Source organism: Sorex araneus, chromosome 2 (genome assembly GCF_027595985.1).
Source record: "Sorex araneus isolate mSorAra2 chromosome 2, mSorAra2.pri, whole genome shotgun sequence".
NCBI classification, from domain to species: Eukaryota; Metazoa; Chordata; class Mammalia; order Eulipotyphla; family Soricidae; genus Sorex; species Sorex araneus.
In genome coordinates this window covers 213,671,787-213,696,121 of record NC_073303.1, presented here as the reverse complement: position 1 = coordinate 213,696,121, position 24,335 = coordinate 213,671,787, and the positions used below count along the sequence as shown (strand labels likewise).

General features: G+C 38.9%; 1 protein-coding gene across 5 annotated transcripts in view; it reads right to left on the bottom strand.

Moving 5' to 3' along the window:
- TAFA2 (TAFA chemokine like family member 2) overlaps positions 1 to 24,335 on the bottom strand; it is a 568,712-nt gene that overhangs the window by 417,856 nt on the left and 126,521 nt on the right. The window contains exon 2 of one of the 5 annotated variants that reach the window (XR_008628541.1): positions 3,342 to 3,454. The exons of the other annotated variants lie outside the window; for them this stretch is intronic. The gene's annotated coding sequence lies outside the window, so the exon portion shown is untranslated. The remainder of the gene's footprint in view (positions 1 to 3,341; positions 3,455 to 24,335) is intronic. 5 annotated transcript variants of the gene reach the window in all.

Below are 24,335 nucleotides of genomic sequence, written 5' to 3'. Positions count from 1 at the left end.
AGGGCGCGGTGGCCGCCATATTAAGACGACCACAGATTGGGTTTTCAAGCCTGCAATTATCTAATATCTGGAAGAAATCTCCCTGGACTTCTTGTTAAAGTACAGAAATTCAAAACCGCGCGGCCGTTTATTTGTCTTCACATTAGGTCTGAATCTAGTGGGGTACTCCTAAGAACAATAGTGAGGTTTGTGTTGAATGAAATATTGACTGTAACCAAAGTAAACGGAATGTAAAATGAAACTTATCAGTTACAAGGTAGGGGGTGGGGGGGCGGGATGGGAGGTGTACTGTGTGGGTTTTTTTTTTTCGGGGGTGGTATATGGGCACTGGTGAAGGGATGGTTGTTTCAGCATTGTATAACTGAGACCTAAGCCCGAAAGCATTGTAATCTTCCACACGGTGATTTAATAAAATAAAATTAAGTTAAATTTAAAAAAAAAAAAGAAAGAAAAGCAATGAGACTTCCATTGCGTTTTATCAGTCAACACAATATATGCACTATAAATTTGCAAGGCTACAGAAAAGGAAAAACATTTTCTTGGTTTTAGGTTCACCGTCACTGTCATCCCGTTGCTCATTGATTTGCTCGTACGGGCACCAGTAACGTCTCCATTGTGAAACTTGTTACTGTTTGCAGCATATCAAATACACCACAGATAGTTTGCCAGGCTCTGCCACGTGGGCGGGATACTCTCGGTAGCTTGCCGGGCTCTCCGAGAGAATTTGAGGTTAATGACCAATAAAAATCACTCTCTACAACAGCTAGCGCAAAAGCAACCTCCTAAACGGTTGGCAAATAGGCCACTTGCTCTTACCATTAAAGTCTTCCCCTTTGTATTACTTTTTTTACAATTCTGTATATTTGCAACTACTTACTCACTTCAAATTTCTTAACTATTTTCCCAATGATAATCATACTCATAATATAATTTTTCAAATCCACACAAACTCAGTTGTGTATTACATTTTTCCATTTCATAGATAGAGGAAAAACTTGAGTCTGAAAAAGATTTAATGATTTTTTTTCCTTTGGCAAGTTACTAATACGACCAGTACAGATTCCAATTTTCTTCGTACAAGGCCTGAGGCACTTCCTGTCATCTTTAGGAAGGCATCAGGTTTTGGTTTTTGTGTTTGTTTTTTTGTAGAGTGTACAAACATCCCATTTCGTTTATGGTGCTCTGTACATGTACGTAGTCGGTGCTTGTTAATGCAATCGATATCAAGCCCTGCTGTTAGCCACATAAAGTTTCGAAGGATGTACTAGGATAGCCCCCATACAAGACACAACCCTGCCTACATGAGCAGTGTCACATGCAGACATGACTTCAAAAGCAAGCCACTTCTGATTCAGTCCCCAAAAAGCATCTGAATGCTTGAACCAATACAGTCCTTTGATGTGGGTGATGAAGTGAAGCAAAGACAGTAATTACATCATGTCTCAAAATAATAGCCAGTCATAAACTCACCACAGTGAAACATTTCAATTGAAACTGGAGAACATCCAATGCAATTTTAAAATAATTTGTGTCATTTACTCACTTAAAAGCACAGTTAATATATACCAACAACTATGGATCTACATTCACAGAAGAATGTTTTTCCCACTGAATTCTTGCAACTCCCTTTTGAGAGTAGGTGCTTCATTATTCAGATTAAGAAAGTAAGGCAATAAAAAAAATTGCCCAAAAAATGCACACAATAAATGGTGTAGCTGAAACTATGTTCTCACAATGTAGTTCCAGAATTGAAACTCTTGAGTAGATTCTCTTGCTCCGGTAGATATTCACTGAGGTCTTCTAAAAATTTCAGTGACGGGGAATTCATGGTTGTAGGGGAAGTTTGTTTGTTTGTTTTTTCTGTTTTGTTAAAAACTGAAGTAGCAATCTAATGTGTTCTGAACCTGTTACCAATATCTGATGTAATCTATATTGTTTTTAAGTAGAAAAAGTGTTTCCCTTTCTATAACTTCCAAGACTGTAATGCCCACTTCATCCTTCTAACTCTACTGTTATCAATCAGAAAAGAGTTCTCATTCATAAAGAAGTTTTAGAAAGCAGAAAGATGCTTACTATTTACCCTATAACGTCAACTGAACATTTTGGGGGGGGCATATGCCAAATATAGAAGCAGATTTAGCTTCTAAAATGCCTCTGCCTCTTATTTTTTTCAAGATAAAATTGGTTTTATTCAACAGTTCACGAATCCACCAACATCCCACCCCATGAAAGTCACTCAGTAAGCAGAAAGGCAGTCCTACCTTTCTAATTAAATCTGTCTTACCAGCAAAGCAAAACAAAATGAAACAGGGGTGAGCTTTTGTTAAACTGAATCTGAATAATATTTTTTGAGTGCAAACAGAAAATGAATTTATCTCTGAATACTTGTACATCATGAAAAAATAAAATCTTATTTTTTTATTTTTATTTTTCATGAAGTACTTTAATTTGTTTCCCAAAGTTCCAGCATAAGAGTTTCATGTATGTTACATGTTCAACTGACATATTTTAAATAGTCCCTTTTTTTCGGTAACAGTTGTCAGCAGTGAGAGGAGAAACGACTGAAGCAGCATCATTAGCTTATCAGTCTCAACCTATTATTTCCATCACTAAAAATATCTTTTAAAAATTCAATTTTGTTAGTAGTTTTAGCATTTCTGCAACTTTTTAAATTGTGTGTCATCTAATTCAAATTCCTCTCACCCAGCTTTTACTTGGAGAATGTTTCATTCTCATTGTGTGTGTATGCTTGTGTCTGTGTGCTTCAAAAGATACATATAAAAAAGATACATCAGTATTCCCGAGGTGTCTTTAAACTGAACTCCAAATTCCAGAGATTTATGGCTTAAGTATGAGTACACAGTACATTTTCACAATAGCCAACCTTTCATCAAAATCTGCAATATGTATGCAAAGAGAGACAAAATCATCTGGCAACTGCACTATGCTTTTCTAATATTTTATCTCACCTCTTCATTTCTTTTTCCTTCTGTAATTTCTCAACCAAAGCATACAAGAAAGGTTTTTAGAGAGAGCACAAAACCACTTCCCAGTTCTATGCATAATACCTTAATACCGAACAGTTTGTCTAATACTTGTTTAGATAATGAACTCAATTATGACAAGCATTAGCATTTTTCATTTGTTCTTCTCCAATTACAGCAGCACGGCACAAAGGTAGAGACATAATACAAATGATGCTAAATAAAGCAGCGCAACGTCAGATTCGCAAAATGTGGGCACGGTCTCTCTAAGGCACCGTTGAAAATGTTTTCCCAAATCTTAAAGGAATGTTTGGACATGAGTCTACGGTAATTTTTATGAGAACAGAAATTCTATACCCCAAAAAGAGGAAAAAGAGTCCAGGAAAGCTCTCCCTCCAGGGATTCTTTTCCTTCTGTTGAATCTTTCTTTCCTAGTGAGCCTCAGGCTTGGACTCAATAAACTCTTATACCTATAGGTAAACATAAGACAAAGAAGCAGCAGTGATAACAGACATCTGGATGACACAGCTTAGAGTAAGACTAAAAATTACCCAAATAATATAGTTTATTAATAAGTTCTTTACCCATATATGGGAGCTGAAAATACATTTCACAACTAGATATATAGATATCAGATGTTAATATTACGTATGTATCCATGATCTGTAGCATTGCCGTCCCATTGCTCATCGATTCGCTCGAGCGGGTACCAGTAACGTCTCCATTGTGAGACTTGTTGTTACTGTGTTTGGCATATCGAATGCGCATGGAGAGCTTGCCAAGCTCTGTGGTGCAGGCGAGATACTCTCAGTAGCTTGCCGGGATCTCCCAGAGGGACGGAGGAATCGAATCCGGGTTGGCCACGTGCAAAGCAAACGTCCTGCCTGCTGTGCTATCGCTCCAGCCTACATATTTTATATATGTATGAGTGGGAAAGGAAAGTTTCTCAAGACATGCTGACATCAATTGGACCACTTCCAAGACTTTCTGACTACAATCATTCCTCTACAACCCGAGTCATACAGAAAATGTCAACTTCAGTTCTTTTGTCACTTGAATTAAAATGATATCCAAGCCTCTTTTCTTGAAAAGAGAAAAAGAACCTGTCTGGGGGATCCATTTGAGATGCCTCAGAAGCCACTGTATTCATCAAACATAAACTCAGTATTTCTTCTTTGTTTTGGAGTTTGGATCCCATCTGAATGGGGTAGATTGGGATGGCCTACTCCCATCACAGGGCTACTGGGGACCCTTGGGGACCATGCGGTACTGCACACAGAACCTGGGGTTTCTACATACAAAGCAGAGGTTCCACTTCTCTGAAACATCTTCCGAGCCTGCAGTTGCAAACTAGGAATTCCTCAATAGCTGCTTCCAGTAAGAAATTTTGACTGCAGTGATAGCACAGCGGGTAGGACGTTTGCCTTGCACGCGGCTGACCCAGGTTCAATTCCTCCGTCCCTCTCGGAGAGCCCGACAAGCTACTGACAGCATCCCACCCGCACAGCAGAGCCTGGCAAGCTCCCCATGGCATATTTGATATGCGAAACAGTAACAAGTCTCATGATGGAGACGTTACTGGGGCCCGCTCGAGCAAATCGGTGAACAACGGGATGACAGTGCAACAGTGCGAATGTTTTTGAAAATAGGAGACAATTCCATGGCCCAGAGCATGTACTCTGCATGCTGGAGGCAATGATTCAATCCCTGACCCCTCAGCGTATCTCAACCACCTCCAAAATAACACTGCACTGCAAGGCATGACCCCAAAACAACAACAACAAAGAGTAAATCCATGCGTTGTTCTTGTCCGACTTCTCCTTCATCAGGCTTCTCCAGAAGAAATGCTTGACTCTGTTCAGGAACCCAAACCCCCATTCCACAGACACCAAAGTGATCCATCCCAGTCAGACAAAGTTTTTACTACTGTCCTACTCCATCTACCCCTAGATCCAGTCTTCAGTGCTCCCAACCTATGCCATCAAAGAAACCATAATTTTTTTCTTTTTGGGTCATACCTGGCAATGCACAGGGGTTACTCCTGGCTCTGCATTCAGGAACTACTCCTGGCAGTGCTCAGGGGACCATATGGGATGCCAGGAATTGAACCCGGGTCGGCCGCATGCAAGGCAAATGCCCTACCTGCTGTGCTATTGCTCTAGCCCCAAAGAAACCATAATTTATGAATCCCACCTACAGTGCATGCAATCTATCAATCCCAATAGTACATGCAATTTCCTTTCAGTGACATGTTGAATTTATTCATTTTTGACATATAATTCTCATTTAATAGAAAAGGAATTGCCAGTGAAGAATGAGGATCAGAAATATCAGACAAAAGATGAAAGAAAAAAATCCTAAAAGAGAACTTGTTTGAAATGTTTTGGAAGACCAGTTTTATATAAGCCAATGAAAATGGAGTAAGGTGCTATATTGACAGGAGTCAGATTCTGATAGTCCCTAGATGATGTGAAAAAGAATTTACACTTTAACTAAAAATCGCAACTTCTGTGGAAAAGTGAGCTCATAGTGCATTAGTATTTTTGTAGAACAACTACAAACTGCATAAAACATAAACAAAAACAAAAATTGCAACCATCAAAAGTCACTGAAACGTAGAGATGCAGGCAGACTTAGGAAGGATATAAAGACTTAGAAAATGGTAAAGGGTGGGTTTTCTATTTTTCAGTTTCTAGCCTGTGAGCAGGGCACACTTAATTCAAAAAGAGGAGAAAATTCTCATTGGAACCTGAATATCTTCTGGCCCTTCAAAATTAAGGAGACTTAGAAACAGAGCAACAGAAAATGTAAGGTGTGCTTATGGAATTCGGGAGTCAGGAAGCAAGGCTAGGAAGAAGATAACAATAAGTCTTCCAGAATAGCTTGCCGAATTTCTTTTTTCTGATCCTAAATTACATATGGAAATATTAGAGGCAAAAACACCACAATAAATATGAAAGAAGAAATTGGATTTGCTACACAAAGATAGATTTTGTGATGGGTCCAACTGAGTCATAAAATGAAAAGAAACAAATACAGCATTTTTCAGAGGAATGAGATAGAATCCAGAGGCTCAGGATCAAATATGTAAATTATCCAGAATACAATTTTTAACTCAATGGAAGAACTGTGACAAGATGAACCTTCTCAAAAAAAAAGAAAATATGGACTATTAATTGAGTTAAATATTTAATTAAACATAATAGTAGAAAACATTTACTATAATTGTGTTCAATAATGGAATTGAAAATAAGCTAATATAAGTCAATACTGCTCGGCAGAGCCTGGCAAGCTGCCCGTGGCATATTCGATATGCCAAAAACAGTTACAAGTCTCACAATGGAGACGTTACTGGTGCCCGCTCGAGCAAACCGATGAGCAACAGGATGACAGTGATACAGTGATACAGTGATAAGTCACTACATGTGAAATTTCAAGAGTTATCATATTTGTTTTAAAATACTGAAATATGTTTTAGAACTGAAAGTAACCTGTAGAAATTTTAAATCCTCTAAATAGACTAGAAGTAACAGGCAAAGAGCTTGTAAACTTAGAATTCTTATTACTATTCTTATCTCTCATATTTCTTTATTTGTAGGTATCTCTGCTACTTCCTGGTGAGATTTCTTTTTGTTTTAGAAAAGTTCCTAAAGTATTTATTAGAGGAATTTTCACTTAAACAGTAAACTTACTAAAATCATTTCTCAGCATAATTAAGTAGCAATATATTCTTGTGACTAGTATTTGTCTGAAAAGCCTTCATTCCTCCCTTAAATAATCATGATTACCTACATTTAGAGGATTATTACCTACTTGGTTAGAGAATTCTTGACTAGGATCTTCTCATGTTACTCCCTTCTGCTGTATAGTTTCTGTTGAGAAATATGCAGATAGTCTTAAGCATGGCTCTTTGGTTTTTCTCCTGATGCTTTTAATATTCTTTATCTTTTTTTATTTTATTTATATTCAAATTTTCTTTATGGAGGAGGAAAGATAGAATAATTTTCTCCATCTTCCTGTCAATTACTAAAAGGAATAATGCTGATTTTTTAAGCCTATTTGCTGCTTATGATGTTTATGTGAAAATAAATAAAGAATCCTAAACTGGACTGGATTTCCCCAGGTTAAATAAAGAAACTGACCAAGGTGAGTGAAAGATATATAATATGTAACATAACTAACTTAAGAGATCTAAAGAAGGCATAGTAGTATAGGTCTGTCACAAAACAGTAGTTAACTATATGACTCCACTTGTATACGATCTTTGAATATTCAAAGTCATAAAAATATTGGAACAATAGGTGCCATAGGTTAATCAAAGGGAGGAAGGAGTTACTGTTTTGTGGGTGTAAGTTTCCGTTTGAGAACATGAAAATGTTTAAGTGATGGACAGCAGTGTCCATTGCACAAGAGTCAGTATATTTAATGACTTTGAACTATACACTTAATGGATGTTTTATGTTTACCACAATGTTTTAAAATGGAATAGTGCTTCTCAGATGTTGAAAACATTTGACTGAGATCAGGACAAATCAGAAAATTAAGAAAGGTAAGTCTGGGGTATTGGGGAAAGAGAGGGCACGCAGTTAAAGGCTTGCAGTCTGGAAAACAAAAGCAAAGTCCCTAAAGCCAACACAATGCTTGCGTTCGAAAAACTGTGTTGAATAAGGACTAGTAGACTGAATCCTAGGAATACAAATTTAGATTAAACTACAAGAGATTGGTGAGGCATTGCAGGCCAGTACTACATGATTTTTCTCTACAGAGGACACTACAAAACCTTCAAAAATTTCAGAGCAAAGGAATTTGGTGATCAAACTTGTTTGCAATTTTGGCTGCTATGAAGAAAATGAATCATTGGAGGGCAAGATTCCAAGAAAATCTATTAGCAGTTGTTTCAAAGTACATAGAAGACATGATGATAACTTAGAATATATGATAGCTATGGAGATAGACACAAATATATTCACATATGCTTTGAAAGGAAAGTCAATAAATCTTACTGATCTACTTAAATGGGTAGGATCATCATTCATTCTCTGTATTCCTGGAACGAACATTTCTATTGTCGCTGTGCTCTGTTTTGTTTGGGGCTCTTATATTCTCAAGATTATCACACTTTGGATGCAAGTCATGTAATTTTCCATATCTACAGAAAATGAAGCCAGAAGACTCAAACATAGTTCTCTGGCTTAAACACCACATAGTTTGTAGTACTGGTATTTCAGTGATAGTCTATTAACAGTGCTAACGAACAAAGGCAAGAATATAGCTAGAATTTCATTATGATTCCCTCTAACATTTCTTGTCTGACTATTCGACAAACCCACACTCTATTTTCCATCTTTCTATTCGTGTGTTCATATTTGAAACTTCATTTAGATAAAAGACATCTAGGGCTGGAGCAATAGCACAGCAGGTAGGGCATTTGCCTTGCATGCGACCAACCCAGGTTCAATTCCCAGCATCCCATATAGTCCCCTGAGTACCACCAGGGGTAATTCCTGAGTGCAGAGCCGCCAGGAATAATCCCCATGCATCGCCGGGTGTGACCCAAAAGTCAAAGAAAAAAATAGATAAAAGCCATCTAAATGATAGTTCAGTACCTGGGCAGAAAATAAAAAAAAAAAAGGCAATTTCCAGAAAGGACCACCAGCATGTAGAGGTTACTGGCTCTCCTGGTATCCTGCAGTTCTATTCATGAACTGATGAAAATGTACTTTGTGAAAATGGATTTGGGCCCACAAGATTCTAAATACTACGATGGAATTATACCACTAAAGGAGAAGGTAAGGAGCCCAGGGAGAATTTCCAAAAAGGGAGTCCCCTCCAAAAAAAATAAAGGCATTGCTGTGGGTTAGAATCCACATCAAAATAAGGAGCTAAGTCTGTGCTCAAGAGTCAGAATAGCAAACAGGGGGCTTGCCTCACATGCAGGTGACCTGGGTTTGATCCCCAGCATCCCATTTGCCTCCTGACCACTACCAGGAGTGAGCACTGAGAACTGAGCACAAAGCCAGGAGTAAGCCCAGCACACAGCTGACCATGACCCAAAAGCAAAAATATAAAAATCAAAAAGCGAGGACCTGAGACGCAGAAATAAAGCCCTTGGAAGAGAGCAACTCAGAACGACATGCTACAGAGATGCCTCCAAGACCCCGTATGAGGCTGTCTCATCCGGGCAACCGGGAGGCGGGCGCATGAGTTCTCCTCCCCGCCCCAGCAAAGTCTCAGCAACCGAAACCCACCAGAACCCAATCGCTGCCAAGCTCCTGGCCGCTCTCCCCAGGCTCTGATGAACTGCACTCCAGAGTGCATGTGCTGTGTAACTGTATTTTTAATTTAGAATTTCTGGAGCACGTCACCGTGACATCTCACACTTTATACCATTGATGTATCAAGAGTAGCACACACATTTGATGGTGTTTAAAGTAGAAAGCGACCAATCTCAGGATACCTACACACACACACACACACACACACACACGACTCAACTTTTAACACCATGTTAGTAGTTAGTAATCTCTTATAGAATGGTTTAATGACTCCAGGGTGAAATACAACAATCTTCACACACTTTCCTCTAAGGAAACTCTTTTTTTTTTTTTTTGCTTTTTTGGTCACACCTGGCAATGCACAGAGGTCACTCCTGGCTCTGTACTCAGGAACAGAGTACAGAATACACCTAGCAGTGCTCAGGGGACCATATGGGATGCTGGGAATCAAACCCCAGTTGGCCGAGTACAAGGCAAATGCCCTACCTACTGTGCTATCGCTCCAGCCTTAAGGAAACTTTTATTGATCATTTTTAGAGGATTATTCATAACAAGCAACACAAAATAAATAAGTTTTGTTCTGCTTTAGAGGCAGTGTTTGGGGGGTTGGGTGGAAACATTAGAAATATGGTGGTGGGAAGGTGTAATGGTGGTGGGATTGATGTTTGAATATTAAATGTAATAAATTATTGTGAACAACATTATAATAATAAAATAATTTTTAAAGGCAGGACCTAAGCTTACATAAGACCTTTTTTCTTTTCAGTTGACAGCGGCAAGGGAATGTTATGCTTCTACATAATTAGAAGTGACTGAAGAGTCTGATGTAAAATGAAAATTCAAGAAATACATGTGGAAACACAAAGGTGTGATTTCCTAAGAAACTGTCAGATTGACATTTTGAGAAAAATAAAATCTGTTGACATGACCCAAATACTATCTCTCCTTTTCACACATGCACACAAAAAACAACTTTTAAGATATAGTTTTTATTTTCTTTCCTTTTATAGTTTTTATTTTCTTTCCCTTTATCCAAAGAAGGAAAAGCAACCATGAAAAGCATTTAGTATTCGACAGTCTGAAGTTCAAGATTTCCATGAGGCCAAAAGAGGAATTCAGAAAAACCTTACGATCATTACTAAACCAAAGAAACACCAAATGTTAGTACTATTCAGCTGCATGAATATTTGAGTATTTGGTCTAATCTATAAGCACAGGCTGGATGGTCAGACATGAGTAGGCAGAGAGACTCATGGAGCCAGAGGCAATGGCTTAGGATCCAGTGGAATACTGACACAGTGAAAATTGCCTAGAACCACCCCCTGTAACACGACTCTCCGAGCCCAAGGATGACCAAGCTCAGGTTTCCTGCACATCACGTTAGTGCATCTGTAGAAGACTTCCTGGCACCAAGCCCTCCCCACCTATAGAACACACAAGGGGAACCAGATTTTGACTCCACATTAATCCTGTCTCCGTTGCAGTTTTACCTCCTATCTGGGTTCCTTAGTTAATCGTGGGGAAAACCCCAAGTCTGGCATAGGGTGTAAGGGAGAGGAATCAGAGGGAACACCCAGGGATACAGATCTGGAAGGACAGGGAAGCCCAGGAGAACTTAAATAATGAAGAACAAGATAGACATTCAAATAAAGATCCCGGGGACTTCTCACACTCGGGCTAGCCCACTCCGAAGACTAAAGAATATATTCTTGCTGGGGCGATAGCAGAGCGGGTAGGGCGTTAGCCTTGCACGTGGCTGACCCAGGTTCGATTCCCAGCATCCCTTATGGTCCCCTGAGCACCGCCAGGAGTAATTCCTGAGTGCATGAGCCAGGAGTAACCCCTGTGAATTGCCGGGCGTGACTCCCCCCTCCAAAAAAAAAAAAGAACATATTCTTTACTTCCACTTGTTCTTTAAACCTGTGATGTGCATTATTATTTTCTCTCTTTAATTAATAACATTTCTGTTATTTTAGCCTACTTAGGGTCTCCGTAGTTCATTCTTCTCTTTTGGAAGACAAAAGCTGGAACCAAGACACAATGCAACATTTTGGTTTCTAGCAAAATGAACTCATGCACTCAAAAGAAGTGACTGATAATGGAAAGGGAGCTGTCCGTGAACATGATGTGAGTTATGAAGGAAATTTCAAAATTTATTTAAAAGTTTCAAAAGGAATTGCTTTATTTCACCTGCTACCCCTTTGGCTTTGTGAACCATTTACATACCATGATTTTATACTGTTAATGTAAATGAAAACATTTTAGCAGTATTCAAAGACTTAATGTGGACTTTTTAAATTTCAGTGATTGGTTTTGTCAGGTGATAACCTTAGAATGATTCAAAGAGAATACAAAGAGCTATAGGGCTCTAACTAGAGTGTAAACTCAGCTATATGAGAGGGAGGGATGAAAAGGAGAGATTAAAAAGTGTCTTTTAGGTCAATTGAATTCCCGTTAACCTGTTTCGATTTTTTTAATACATATGGTCCCAGAATTATTTTAATTATCTTTTTAAAAAATCATAACTGACACACATAATTGCTAGTCATTAGAATTGAGATTAGATATAATCCACTATTTTTTAAGTTTATAAGATACCAAGACTATTTCACCCACATGGCAGAGCCTGGCAAGCCCCCTGTGGCGTATTTAATATGCCAAAAACGGTAACAACTAGTCTCACAATGGAGACATTACTGGTGCCCACTCAAGCAAATTTCAATTAATTGATCGAATTGAAAGGGTTTTTTTTTCTACAAGTAAGAGATGAGTTCTAGGAAACTGGACCCTAAATGACTTGGCAGTCATTTATAGATCCATAATCTAGTGGAATTTTTGCACTCTACCACAACGTCACTATAACTGTACTGTAAAATCAAAATGTGTTTACTTTCAAAAAGAGAAGCATACTTTACAGCTTAAAAAACCAAGTGAAATTTCAAAACAAAACAATTGGCATCACTTTGAGCAATCTGCTAATTTAGGAGCAAGTACCTCAAGACTATAAAAAAGGCATTTTCCTTTGGCAATTGGGGAATAATCAGAGGCTGAAAGAGCCACTGTCAGTCCTAGCGCTGGAGTTTCAGGTCAACTGAAAACCTGGCCCTTATCTATCTTTCACCACAATCATTTCATTATTCCTGAGAGAAGAAAAGAATGTCTGGACCAAAGAGAGAGGTCAAGGCTAAAGTGCATTAAAGTGCATTATTTTCATATCAGTTTCATTAGTTTCATTATTCCCATCGTGACCCATATTTTTTGTACAGGAAATATAATTCTCATCATCAATATTCATTTTGGGGGGAAATGTGCCCTGATTTTGGACCACATCTAGCAGCATTCAGTAGTAAAATCTGGCACTGAACTCTGGGGTCACTCTCAGCAGTGCTCAAAAGACCAGATGGGAGCTGGAGCGATAGCACAAAATGTAGGGCATTTGCCTTGCACGCAGTCGAACGTGGTTCGATTCCCAGCATCCCATATGGTCCCTTGAGCACTGCCAGGAGTAATTCCTGAGTGCAAAGCCAGGAGTAACCCCTATGCATTGTCGGGTGTGACCCAAAAAACAAAAAAAAAAGAGAGAGAGAGAGAGACCATGTGATGCTGGGAAATATGCACTTTAGCCTTTTGAGCTCTCTCTTTGGTCCAGGTATTCTTTTCTTCTCTCAGGAATCAATATAAATACTTGGTTTAAAGCCCTACTTCACAATCTGCCTTTTGTATGTATAAATGTATATAAATATGTGTATATATATATATATATGTATGTATGTATTTACTCCTGCCCCTGCACCAGCTGTCTTCACCAGGGCCCCTTGTCACGGGGCGGATTGAGTTTCCCTTCCCGCCCCAAGCAGAGCCCCAGCAGCCAAACCCAGCCACAGCCATGCTTAAGGCCACTCTCCACACACTCGGATGAGCCTCACGCATGAAGGAACTGGCAGAGGAACCCAGGTGTGCGGGACCCGGTGCTGAGATATTCAAGCCTGCTCCCCATGGTGTATTCATATGCCAAAAACAGTTACAATGATGGGTCCCATTCCGCTGACCCTGAAAGAGCCTCCAATGCAGCACTGTTGGAAAGGACGAGTAAAGAGAGGCTGCTAAAAATCTCAGGGCTAGGATGAATAGAGACATTACTGGTGCCCGCTCGAGCAAATCGATGAATGACAGAATGACAGTGATACAGTGATATGTATTTACTTAATCACAGTGAGATATTAAGTTACAAAGTTGTTCACGATTGAGTTTCAATTGTAAATGTTCAAGCACCCATCCTTTCACTGGTGCTGACTTCCTCTCTAGCAATGTCCCCAGTTTCCCTTTTACCTCTGGTCTGCTCTGTGGCAACAGTTTTTTTCTTTTTTTCCTCTTAATCACTGTTATTAAAAGGGTATAATTCGGTATAACTCATACCACTTACAAAGGACGAGAACAAACTGTATTGGAGTGGTGGGAAACTGGGGAGAGGGGTGAAAAAACACCTCATTCACTGCTGCTGGGAATTCTGACTGGTCTTGCCTTTCTGGAAAATAATATGAATATAGACATTTCTCAAAAAACTAGAAAATGAGCTTCCATTTGACCCAACATTCTGTCTTTCCTATCCATTTTTTCAGCAACAGATAACAGTGATTTTTTTCTCTTTTTAAAAAAGTATACTACGCACACACACATACACACATACACACACACACACACACATATATATATATACAATTTAAATTTAAAGCAGTGAATGTCCATTTGACATTAAGAATCATAATTACAAAGCTTGGCACAGCCTGAGTTTCCAGTATACATATATCAAATAGTGTAACATTCTTTAATGTGATGTATATATTTACATAAACACATAGAAATAAATTATGCGTGGTCTTTCCAGTTACTAAGCTTACATTTTTATGACATGTACTTCATACTTTTCCTAACATAAGACTGAAAAAAAGGAGAATCACCAAACTAGTCAGGAAGAAACCATTAGAATATCAGAACTGATAGACCAGTTGGCAGGCTGACCCATCAATTCAGATCTCCCACAACCACTTGACAACTTTTCTCATAACTTACCCTTAATGCAATCATTTAAATAGAAAGCAAATTAAAAGTCACAACATGAGAATCCCTAGCCTATATATCTATTCACTGATACATCAAACTGATGGCAAGGTATAAAATCAACACACTTTTCAACAATAGTCTCATAGTTGCTCTAGAAAAATGAATTTTGAGCACCTCTTATATTTGATTTTAATTGACTGGAGCGATAGCACAGTGGTAGGGTATTTGACTTGCACATGGCCGACCCCGGTTTTATTCCTCCATCCCTCTCAGAGAGCCTGGCAAGCTACTGAGAGTATCTCACCCGCATGGCAGAGCCTGGCAAGCTACCTGTGGCATATTTGATATGCCAGAAACAGTAACAACAAGTCTCACAACGGAGACATTGCTGGTGCCCACTCAAGCAAATCGATGAGCAATGGGATGACAGTGCTATACAGGGCTAATTAAGATCCCATGATTTCCAAACAATTCATAGGTGAGTTTCAGGCAAACAATGGTCCAACACCAATCCCATTACCAGTGTCCCTCCAAAGATTTCTTCAAATTCCCACTTTCCAGACTACCAGTTCGACAGGCACATTTTAAGTTTGGTTGTTGTAGTTTGGATGTCACTTTTTGAAGTGCTGCTACAAAAAGTATTTATAAGGAGTATAAAAAAAAGAGATAAGTATTCTAATGATTGTCAGTAGAGTGTCAAGTTGAGTGGCATATTGTTTTTAGATGATAATTATTTGGCGTGATACTAAGCAGCAATGCTAAATCCTTTAAATATTCAAATTTATTTTTAAATAATAAATAAACCCACGAATACATCTATATACATACTAGCATCTGTGTTCACAAATTCTACCTTCTTTCTAAATAACAGCAAATCATCCTGTGCTCCTAGCTAAGATCAATCTTCCATTTATGTACTAGATTCAATCTCCTTAAGCCTACTTAGGGATATTGATCGAGCTCCTTTCCCTAACTCTTGTATGAGTAAGCTGTCCCTCAAGTATTTCAGTATCACAAGGAAGCAAGCTGCAATTTCTCCCAGTTTGAAAGACTATTTGGTTCTCTTGACTCCTTTGCCTTGTGCCTGAGAATTCTATCATCTTCTCTCCAGCTCTTTATGGCTTTATAAATTTAAAGATGTTGCTTTAACTCCTATCTCCAATGTCCAGCCTCTCGTTCTCTACAATCTAGATTAATTCCCACCAAAACTACTTTTATCAGGGTTATAAGTGACCCTTTATCTTGATAAATTCCATGATTATTTCTTAAAACATATTATCTAACATAATCCACCCAATTTTCTTAACTATCTTCCTCAACTGACTTCCAGAAGGCTAGACTGCTTTTCAATTCCTTGGATTCTTTATAGATTTTTGCTTACTTCCCCAATTGATAAGTGACTAAAGTATAAGAACAGGGCCTAGAACATGGCAGGTGACCAATATAAATTGAATCAATAAATATAAATCAATCTTGTTAACACATGGATTGAATATCAAAGTAGATTAGGAGCGACTACGGAATAAGTTTCCATTGATCCTGGTCTCTGTAATCATGAAAACACAAATGCCCATGCTAATTATTGCCTGATTCAGTTTCCCTGATTGCACATAGCACAGAGAGTTAGATCTTAACACATGTTAAGCAAATAACTAGATTGACTTCTGTTTTGTTTTGTTTTTAATAATACTAATAATACTCCTGGACTGGAGCGATAGCATAGTGGGTAGGACATTTGCCTTGCACGCAGCCGACCTGGCTTCTATTCCTCCGTCCCTCTCAGAGAGCCTGGCAAGCTATCGAGAGTATCTTGCCGACACAGCAGAGCCTGACAAGCTACCCATGGCATATTCAATATGACGAAAACAGTAACAAGTCTCACAATGGAAACGTCACTGGTGCCCGCTAGAGCAAATCGATGAACAACAGGATGACAATGATACAGTGACAGTGATCATTCTAGTCCTAAAAGAATAGCAGTGCTAAAGCCTTTTAGGTGTCTGTGGTCATGAGTTCAATTCACAGTCCAGCCCACATAGAGAGTGTGATCCAAATAACACTCCTCCGTATGATTTTATGGTGTGGTCTCACAGAAGATAGAGAACAGGTTAAGTACAGCTGAAAGAACAGTTGTACTAGAAAATTGTCTGGAGAACGTGACAGAGCAGAGTATAGATAAATGAAAGATTAAAATGAGGTTGTTAGGTCCTGAAGAATTCCCTTTCAACAAGATTCAGCTAAGTTATTCAGGAGAGAGACTGGGGAAACTGGTGGTGGGGAATGTGAAGGAATTGGTGTTGAAACATTGTATGGCTGAAACTCAATCATGAGCAACTTTTTAAATGTATATCTCAAGGTGATTCAATAAAAAAAAATCTTAAAAAATAGATGTATAAAACTGCATAGGAGGTGCTCCCTATCAGAGTTGAACTAGCAGAAGAAATGTGAACTTGAGATTGGGCCAATTGAGAAATCCACTTTGAAGACTGAAAAAAGTAAACACTAGCTTTTTAAATTTTTCTTAAACATACCCTTTCCCCTTTCTCTCCCTCTCTCTCCCTCTTTTTCCCCCATACACACACATACACATGAACAGATATCTCTAAGTAAATTTCTCTGAATAAAACTATTTTACTTACCAATAATTTTTACAATGTCTTAAAATTTTTTATTAGTGAATCACTGTGAGGTACAGTTACAAACTTATGAACTTTCATGTTCGCCTTTCATTCACATCCTTCCACCAGTGCCCATTCTCCTCCACCAATGTTCCCAGTATCCCTCCCACCACCCACACCCCAACCCCCACGACCCCATCCTGCCTCTGCAGCAGGGCATTCCCTTTTGTTCTCTCTCCTGTTGGATGTTGTAGGACCCACTTGGGTTGAAAGCTGTGTGCCGAAAGGAGACTATAGACCAAACATGATGGCCACTCAATACCTTTATTGCAAATTTTTTACAATTTTAAATGAAGACTAAGGAAAAATAAAGGGAGTATTATATATCTGTAGGTAAATATAAGGGGAGGTGTCAAGAAAGGAGAGAGGAAAGAGAAAGAATAGTTGAAAAAATGAAGAAATATATGCCCCCAAACTCCCATAGTTTGATGAATAATATTAATCTAAATGAACTCTAAGCAATTGGAATGAACTCTAAAAAGGAAACCTTAAAGAAATCGACTCTCAGACACACACACACACACACACACACACACACACACAAGAGAAAAAATTGAAAGCATTTAAATAACACAGCAAAATGCCTTCAATAACACCAGCAATTGGCTTTTCAACAAAAAAAACATGGAGGCCAGTTAAGTTTGTTTATCAAAACCGTAAACTACATTAATAATGAGAGTTTATGAGGGGCTGGAGCGATAGCACAGTGGGTAGAGCATTTGCCTTGCACGCGACCAACCCGGGTTCGATTCCCAGCATCCCGTATGGTCCCTTGAGCACTGCCAGGGGTAATTCCTGAGTGCAGAGCCAGTAGTGACCTCCTATGCATCGCTGGGTATGACCCAAAAGAGAAAAAAAAAAGAGTACATGATAGTAGGGACTGGAGAGAGTTTAGTGAGGGAGGCGCTTGTCTTGCAGGCACTGACCTGGGTTCTATCCCCCACACCCCGCACCCCTGGGCATCACCAGGAGTGATTTCTAAACACAGAGCCAGGAGAACCCCCTGAGCATAGCTGCTGCTCCCCCACCCCCGTCCCCCCCCACACACAAAATAAAACCTTTCTTTAAAAGAAGAATTACTTACAATAAATTTTAAATGATCTTAAACAACAATAAGAATATGTTGTTAATTCTTTAAAAAGAAGCCGTGGAAGCCAGATGGGGGGTGGCCCTCACGGACCTGCACCCCACCGAGAGCCCCTGCAGGAGAGAAAGACACGAGATCTCGTTTGACACGAGATCAGAAGTACTCAGTGGACAGCACCCCCGCACACGCACACCCGGGCGAGCACTGAGCTCGTTATCCAAGACCGCCAGGGATCCAAGAAACAAGACGGGGTCACAACGAAGTCCCATCCAGAATATCCGAAAGTCTCTGGTCTTGGACATCAGGGATGCTGGAGGGTGTGAAGCTGCCCTGTGTCCACCGCCCAAAGCACCCTCCAAACCCCCAAGCATCCCTTCCGTCCCAGCCTGCCCGGGGTCCAGGAGGGCACCAGTCTGCTGACTCAACTTCTTGTGGGCCAAGCCCGAGGACCCAGCAGCCACCCAGCCTGGAAGCCCCCAAGCAACTTCTCCTCCCTGGTCCCTAAGTCCTGGCTCAGGCAGGAGAAAAGTCAGCAGCAATGGGGCCCCTTCCAGCCTCAGCACCTCTCTGACCCTCATCCTGTCCTGCCTGGCTGAGTGCTCAGGAGCCCACCTCGTGCTTTCAGGGAACTGGGAGCACAAAGGGTGTTCACGTTTCGATAACAGCCTGCCGCAGGCCTTCTGTCACCACTTCCGCCCACGCCCAGATGGCTCCGTCACAGCTGAGGGACCCGGGTTTCTGTTCTGGCATCTCTGTGGCAACTCAGGATCTGGAGCGACTGCAGATTCGTCTCATCCACGACTGGTCGGCTTTAGGCCGTGTGTGGCCATGGCACTCCTTGGCATCATCTGGGTGCATTTTCTTTTTTTCTTTTTTTTAAATTTTTTTTATTTTATTGAAACACTGTGAGAAAGTTACAAGCTTTCATGTTTGGGTGACAATCACATAATGATCAAACACCCATCCCTCCACCAGTACCCATTCCCCACCACCAATATCCCGGGTATACCCCCCCCTTTCTTACGCCCCCCCTTCCCCCCCTGCCTTCATGGCAGACAATATTCCCCATACTCTCTCTCTACTTTTGGGCATCATGGCTTAACATTCACAAGTCAATTAACATAATTCATCATATTAATAAAAGATATAATAAAAACCATATGATCATATCAATAGACACAGATAAAGTATTTGACAAGATCCAGCACCCATTTATGATGAAAACTCTCAGCAAAATAGGCATCGAAAGAACTTTTTTTAATATAGTCAAAGCCATCTACTACAAGCCCTCAGCAAGTATCAGTCTCAATGAAGAAAAACTGAAAGCCTCCTTCCCTCTAAGATCGGGCACAAGGCAAGGTTGCCCACTTTCGCCATTCCTATTCAATATAGTACTGGAAGTCCTGGCCATAGCAGTTAGACAAGAAAAAGATATCAAGGGCATACAGATAGGAAAGGAAGAGGTCAAGCTATCACTATTTGCAGACAATATGATACTATGCTTGAAAACCCTTAAGACTTTATAGAAAAGCTCCTAGAAACAATAGGTCAATATAGTAAAGTGGCAGGCTACAAAATCAATACCCGAAAGTCCGTGGCTTTCTTATATACAAATAATGAAAGAGAAGAATGGGTGCATTTTCTTAAAGAATGAAATCTTTTTTGAAAAAAAAAAGAGAAGAAGGAAAAGTAGTAGTAGTAGGAGGAGGAGGAGGAGGACGAGGAGGAGGAGGAGGAAGAGAGGAGGAGGAGGAAGAGAAGAAGGAGGAGAGGAGAAAGGGGGGATAGAGAAAAGCAAAAACAAAATGCAAAAATAGTGTTTGGGAGATGGTACAAAAGGCTTTAATGCATATTGTTTAATTCATACTTCACATTTGGGAATTGAGGGTTCAAACCCTGGCACTAACAGAACTCCAGCACCGGCAGGCGACTCTCTCAAGAGCTAGCAGAGGTGACCCAAAATTCAAAAATATTTTTTTAAATATTAAAACACATAGAGGCACAAAAATTGTGAACAAGATGCACAAAACTGCACAGCCTACAGAAATAAATGCAAATCATTAGTGATCTTATATCAAGTTTAGAGAACAGTTGCAATTCAATAATAGAAAGATAAATGACTTAATTTTTAAATTGATAAAGAATTTGAATAGAAATTTCTTCAACAAAAATATACAGATACATATTATCATTACATATAATATGGATATATATATATAAAACTATGTACGTATATAGCTACACAAATATATAGAGACCAATAAATACATGAAGAAATCCTGCATCTTTCATCTAAAAATATATAAATAAACCCTACAGTGAGATATCTCTTCTCATTCTAGGAAGGCTAAAATAAAAAGACAAATAACCCATTGGTATGAATGCCAAGAAACTGGCATGCTAATAAATTGCTAGTAAAAATATTGCAGTCACTTTGGAAAAACAGTTTGGAAGTTCTTCCTATAGTCAAAGCATGGGCCAAGAGAGAGCTCAGTGTGGAGAATCACGCAAGCACTCATCTGGGTTGGATTCCTGGCACCACGTTGCACTCCAAGCAACACTCGGAGATGTCCCCCAAGCTCTGTGCCCCAAGCTCTGTGCCTGGATAAGCCCCAAAGAACTTTTTTTATTTTAAGTTAAAATATACAATTAAATATGACCCCAAAATTCTACTCCTTGTGAAATGTTCCTAAGGATGAAAACATACATTCCAGTGAGTACTATACTAAACCTCATACATGAATATTCATAGCAGTATTATGCTATCATATAGCCACACTGAGGAATATTATTCAGGAATAAAAAAGGATGAAGTAAATGGTAGAAGTTTAATGAAATGAGGAAAAAATATACTAAATTTAAAAAGCCAGAGGAGGTGCTGGAATCAGTTGTATTTTTTTATTGTTATGCTTGAAAAGGAAATATTCTACCAAGGGAAATAGATAGAGTATTTACACCTCTTTTGATAGTTTATGAGACAGAAACCCTGCAAGATATATGTATTATTTAAATACCATATAATTTTAAGACCATTCTAATTAGATAAATAATTACCACTTATTATTACTTAGGTATTTACTTCCAGTCAAATTTATAGATCAGTATAGGTTTTCTTTTTATATGAAGATTTTGTAGCCCACTCACATTCTCTTGTTTATCAATATATGTATGGACTTATTTATAAATGGATATAATTACAAATCCAGTGTATTTATTGATTTATAGAAACACAACTCTATCATACTATGCCATTGCAAAGGATTTAGTTGTTATAGTTTTGACTGTTTAATACATTATTTCTAGGGCTCTGATTTCTTTGGTTTTGAGTCATTGCTTAAAAGCACAATCCACAGAAATATTGTTCTGTTGGGAAAACCTTTGCTTTAGAAATCACTTTCAAGAATGTGTTATGATAGAAAGCAACAAATTGAATGATTATATGTTTCTAACATAAACCACTCTTGCATATATGCTTTGCTTTTATCAAAGTAGTATAGGTGATGGAAAGACCTTGCAAATGTGTGATTAAAATAATTGATATTTAATGGTAAGATACAGTTTTGACAAAAATAGATTGCAGGTCAGCATCGCGGGAGAGTCTTTTTAACGAACAGAAGTCACGCATTCAAAAAATTCTTGGCATTAACATAATGTATCTTAACAGCAACAAGTCAACAGGAACCTCTGGGGAGTCTAATTTTTAGCTATAAAGATAGAATAACTGCTACATCCAAATAGCTTTGCTCTCCTCTCACTGTGATAACTCTGCAAGGTGGCACCATATTCTAATGACGGTGCCATATGTTCAGAGCATATTTAGAACTTCACCTTTGAAAACATCACGACAGCCCACATCACGCACTCTTTTGATATTCTCAGAGGGCCACATGTTCATATTTTGAGGGTGAACTGTTTTTGCTTTTTGTTTTGAGAACAAAACTTACTTGGTGTCAACTCCAATAAATAAAAGTGAATGATAAAGCTGGCTAATACTATCATACTATCTCAGACCTAAGATAAGATTTAACTACAATATGAAAAGGCAGATGTCCTTGTAAAGACTGTGAATTTGCTCTGATGTTGAGCCCACACTGTATTGAGTCACTGCAGCAGGAATGAAGAGGGTGCAACTTCCTTGGGTGCCTACTTTAATACGTATCACTTTGAGTAAAAATTCTGCGCCTTTTGTATCCATAATATCTTCCTTTCTTGGGAATTCAGGTTGTTTCCAGATTCTGGCTATGGTGAATAGTGATGCAATGAACATACAAGTACAGATGGTGTTTCTGCTGCGTGATTTTGGACCCCCTCAGAGTATGTTCCCAGAAGTGGTATAGCTGAGTCAAATGGGAGCTCAATTTCTAGATTTTTGAGGAATGTCCATATTGTTTTCCAAAAAGGCTGGACCAGTTGGCATTCTCACCATCAATGAATAAAGGTTCCTTTCTCCCCTCATTCGTGCCAGCACCGGTTGTTCTTGTTCATTTGGATGACTGGATAAAGAAACTATGGTATATCTACACAGTGGAATACTACACAGCTGTAACATTTTTAGTTGGAAGTGATCATGCTAAACCAGAACTGAGTGTTGAAAGTAGGCAAAGGGTTATACATGATAACTTTTCAGTGTTAGTATTGTAAACCATAATGCCTAAAGTGAGAGAGAACGAGAAGGAGAGAGATAGAGAAAGATGGAGAGAGAGAAAGAAGAGAGGTGCCTGCCATAGAGGCAGGCTTGGGTGGGGGTGATGTCTGGTGTGGGTGGGAAGGAAACTGGAGACATTGGTGATGGGAAATGTACACTGGTGAAGGGATGGCTGTTGGAACATTGTATGACTAAAACCCAATCATGAACAGCTTTATAATGCCCTATATCATGGTGATCCAATACAATAAAAAATTAATATTAAAAATAAACTCTCAGGCTGGAGCAATAGTACAGCAGGAAGGGTGATTGCCTTGCATGCGGCTGACCCGGGTTCGATACCCAACATCCCATATGCCGCCCCCCCAGCACTGCCAGGAGTAATTCCTGAGTGCAAAGCCAGGAGTAACCCTTGAGCATTGCCGGGTGTGACCCAAAAAGCAAAATAAATAAATAAATAAATAAATAAACTCTCTTTCTGTGGATAATCTATATCATAATTCAAAAACCAACCCTCCCCAACACTCTGTCTCCCCAATTTAAAAATAGGTCTATCAGTCCTGGCAGCTGGAAACCTGCAGAACTCAACTATTACCATGCTCACAGCTGCTCTCCACATATTCAGACGAGCCTCACCTATGAGGGGATCTATTCCTGGACCACACACATCTCCTACTTTATACCACTAATATACCAAGAGTATCACACCACAGTTTGATGGGGTTAAATGGAGAAAGCAACCAATTTTAGGGGGAAATATATTTATACAAATATATATTTTAAGCACACAAGTCTCAACCTTTAACAACATATTACTAATCTCTTATAGAAGGGCTTAATGGCTCCTGGGTGAAATTTAGCAATCTTCACACACTTTCCTCTAAAAAATCTTTGTTTTTGATCATTTTTAGCAGATTAGTCACAACAAGCAATACAAAAGAAGTTATTCCATTTCTGCTTTGGGGAAAGGGTTTGGAACTTGGGATGGAAACATTTGAAAAACGGTGACGGGAAGGTGTAATGGTGGAGGGACTGGTGTTCGAATATTAAATGTAATCAAATATTGAGAACAACTTTATAAAAATAAAATAAAATAAATTCAGAAATGTAATAAATAAAAAATTTTTAAGGCTCTATCATGGACTAAAAGCAGCTTTAGGATTTATTAAAAAATTAATCATTGTAGAGCTCAGAGAAATAATATAGCGATAAGGCATATGTGTTGGACACAGACAGTCAAGATTTCATCTCCAGAGCTAGCTACAAATGGCCCATGAGCACCACCAGGAGTAATCCCTGAGCACAGAGTCAGAAGTAAGCCCTGAGCACCACCAAGTATGACCTCAAAACCAAAATAACAATAACAGCAGTCTTTTTTAAAAAAATATAGTTTATCTTTTTAAAATTTCAAATGACTATATAACTGGGAAAGCAGGAAAAAATATAAGTCTTAATCTTATCCCAGAATAATTTGTTTATTTTGACTAATCTCAAGTGCTTACTCTCTTCTAAACACACTAAACATGCTAATTCACTTCATATTTACTAGATCATAGTAAATTATTTTATTATAGTTGCTTTGTTTCTAAGTAAACTAAAGCCAGA